Source organism: Capsicum annuum, chromosome 12, assembly GCF_002878395.1.
Source record: "Capsicum annuum cultivar UCD-10X-F1 chromosome 12, UCD10Xv1.1, whole genome shotgun sequence".
In the NCBI taxonomy this organism is placed as follows: domain Eukaryota; kingdom Viridiplantae; phylum Streptophyta; class Magnoliopsida; order Solanales; family Solanaceae; genus Capsicum; species Capsicum annuum.
This window is the reverse complement of record NC_061122.1, coordinates 61,834,344-61,838,055: the sequence shown is the minus strand read 5'-3', so window position 1 is coordinate 61,838,055 and position 3,712 is coordinate 61,834,344. Positions and strand designations below refer to the sequence as shown.

At 28.0% G+C, this 3,712-nt stretch overlaps 1 non-coding gene across 1 annotated transcript; it reads right to left on the bottom strand.

The window, feature by feature from the left end:
* Positions 1 to 3,401: 3,401 nt before the first annotated feature.
* Positions 3,402 to 3,486, bottom strand: LOC124889956. The gene has a single exon (XR_007048868.1). It is a non-coding gene; the product is annotated as a small nucleolar RNA Z196/R39/R59 family (small nucleolar RNA).
* Positions 3,487 to 3,712: the final 226 nt, after the last annotated feature.

The following is a 3,712-nucleotide window of genomic DNA, read 5'->3' as shown; positions in this document are numbered from 1 at the left end:
TAGAAATGCGTATGTAACATATACATAGGCCTGAGATAAAAAAAAAAAAAAAAAAAAAGCATGATGCAATCCTCACATTTTTTTTCATGTGTACAACTTCACTCGTCTGAGATTAAAATAGAAGAAAAAGCAATGAAATTCTTGACATTATTTGAGGTTGAAATAGAAGAAAAATAATAAAATCCCTAACATCATCTGAGGTTGAAATAGAAAAAAAAAAAACAATGAAATACATATATATTTATACTAGAAAAACTAATAAAAGATCTACCAAAAATGTTAAGGAGGAGAAAGAAGTGTGTGGTATGAGAAAGAGGGAGAGAAGGGGGGGGGGGGGGGGGGGGGGGGGGAGGGGGGGGGGCAATTAATATATATAATTTCTAGGGTAGAAGTTAAGTATCTGAAAATCTAAAGAGAAAGAATGTAAAGTAGGAATATTTATAATTTTTGCTACGTGAAGGAATTTTTAGTATTTAGGCAACTTAAGTTGTGATTTTATGAAATTTTTTCTAATTATTATTTAAATTTTAATAAATATGGATTTCATTAATGGTCCAATTTTGATGGGCTAGTTCATCGATTTGAACAACAAATAATGAATCCACTTTGTCTAAGTTCAAGATGTCATTGTATTCTAAGGTCCAAATTGGTAAGACCTGTCAAACAACGTATGCAACATAACAAGTCAAACAAAATAAGTCAGTTGGATCATGACATATGTCAAACAACACAATATGTCTACTCAAATCAAATGCCAATGAAAATATATTACGTATACAAGTCACATATTTCGATCAATCAAAGATTGTCATGTCAACTCTAATTTAATTAGTCAAAAAAAAAAATTCTCACCACACTCTTCTATTCACAAATCTAAATAGAAGTCTTCTTAATTCAAAAAGAATATCAGAATTTTAACAAGAAGTCAGAGACAGATCATAAATTAAACACACATATTTCTCTCTATAAATTATAAGCTGAAAGGTTAAGTCAAGTTTGCCAACTACAAGTCAAGCTCTCAAAGACTAACCCTTAAATTCAAGAAAAAATAGTAATTATTTTAGTATAAATAACATAAATATCAACCCTTTTGAAAGTAATTACACTCTTTCCCACTTTTTTAATTACTTTACTCTCTCTCCTATTAATATATATAACATAACTGATATATACATAGCATTTTGTGTATATGTTGGGATTATTGTAATATGTTTAGGGAGTTAGGATTTTTTGTAATATTGAAAATATAAGTTGTGTATTTGTGTAATTTTTCAATTAAGATCAAGCACAAATTAAAGCCCTTAAATATATTTTTGAAAGGAAGAATCAAAGGATTTAAAGAGATTGTAATATCCACTATATTTCTGAATCCGAAAATTATGATTGTTTCAATATTGACCCTTGAACCCATCAAAAAATAACATTTTGTTCCCTTTGACCATTGACCTTGCCTATGTGGCAAGGTCATTGTGACTAGGACAAAGAGAGTGTAGTCACTTGCTTGGGGGTGCGAGTGGGGGTCAATTTTTGGCCAATTTTACATTAAAATAATTAAGAAAAAAATAAAAAAAATTAAAATTTTAAAAAAAGAATTAAAAAGGGTCCTTTTTTTTCTCTCCATCTTTTTAAATTTAAAAATATTTTTTAAAATTTAAAAATATTTTTAAAATTTAAAAATAATTTAAAATATTTTTAAAAATTTTAAAAAATAAAAAAGGGTCCTTTTTTCCGTCCATCTTTTTTAATTTAAAAATAATTTAAAAATATTATTAAAAATTTTAAAATATTATTAAAAATTTTAAAAAAATAAAAATATTTTTTCCTCCCCCCCCCCCCTCCCCCCCCCCCCCCCCCCCCACACCCCGTCCAGCCCTTCCCCACCTCCACCCGCACCCCAGCCCGTCCCCACCCCCACACCCTACCCAGCCCCAATCCCATCCCACCCCCAGCCTCTCCACCTCACCCCAGCCCCATCCCCACCCCAGCCCCTTCCAGCCCCCCACCCCACCCCAACACTCTTCCAGCACCCCCCCCCCTACACACACGTTCACTTTTTATTTTTATTTTAATTTTAATTTTCCCTCTTAATTCAATTCTTTTTATTTTTTTAATTAAAATTTAAATTTGAAATCTTTTTATTTTTTAGGGATTAAAATTTAAATTTAAATTTAAATTGAAAGTGAGTGATAGTGAATATTGAAAAAAAAATAGTGAATTTCGTTTGAAAAAAATTAAACTTTTTGTGAATTTGTTAAAAATATTCAAATTTAAAAATAAAAATTTTATTATGTTTGTATATGAATTTATAGTTAAAAATTTAAATTAGTTGGAGAAGAATTTTAATTATTTGAAATGGATTTGATGTTTAATTTGTGAGCAAAAATAAAAACATGTTTATTCAAATTTTTCTACAATTTATAAATTTTTCTTATTTAATTAAATTAATTTTAATATTTAATTTGTTATATAGCATTTTAAAAATGACTTGAAATTTAATGTAATATTTATTTTTTTTTATTTTTTTTATTTTTTTTAAAATGACGCGGCAGATGACGTGACAGATGTGTCAGACGTGGCAACTGACGTGGGGGGAGTGTGTTACATTCACCAAAAAAGGGTTTAAAATATTACTTTTTAGTGGGTTCAGATGTCCAGATGACAAACATGTAAGTAAAAGTGTCCAACTTATAAAATCGATATAGTACAGAGATCTAGAAGATCATTTTGCCAAACATTTTATGTTTCAAAAATCAAGACAACTAAGTGTCATGGGTTCCTTCAAAGGTCGAAATCTCATGATTTGACTAGTTTGAATTTACATAGTGTAAGATCCACAATTAACGAAGAACCACTCTTTTACCAATTTTTTTAATTTATTAATAAGGCTTCAAATAGAAATATTCTGATTGAGGATTGAGTACCACATGTTTTGGTTATAAGCAACTATTCTATATTACCTTTCAAACTTGAATTACGATGTTCTAACAACTTCTTATTTTTAAATTTGAGTTCAGTAATCTAAACAAAACTTGAAATGTGCTGTCCATTTGTATTTAGTAGCTGTTTGGCCATGAAAACTAAAAAAAAATTAAAATAAGAGTTGAAGTTGGAGTTGTGTTTGACCATGTCTTTTTAGAAGATTTTTTTAGACTTTTAAAAAATCTTTTTTAAATATGATTTTATGCCCTCAACTTTTAAAAACTATCAAAATCACTCAACTACTTATTTATCTACTAACATACAATCAACTGTAATTCTTATACATAAATACTTCTATTACTCGAATCAAGTTTGCATTAACGAAATGCCGAAATGCAAAAATTGAAGAATGATAATACAAAAATTGAAGATAAATAGAGTTGAAACAAAATTGAAGAAAGATAATGCAAAAATGTCTTAGATGCAATTTCAGTCGAAAGATGGTGATATTTTTGTGTTAATCACTGTTCAATTAATAATTATGAAAAAAAATCATCATTAGTTGCACCAGTGACTAAATACTTAAAACTTTTATATATTATGAGGGTTTTGTGTAAAAATTTAAAAAATTGAGGTTATATGTAATAATAATAAAAGTTGAAATTGGAGTTGAAAAATAGTGAAAACAACAAAAAGTTGTTTTCACTTTTCAGAAAATAATTCTGAAATAATTTTTGAAATTTTCATGGTCAAACACCATAACTTTAATAAAGTGAAAAAAAAAATCAAAAAA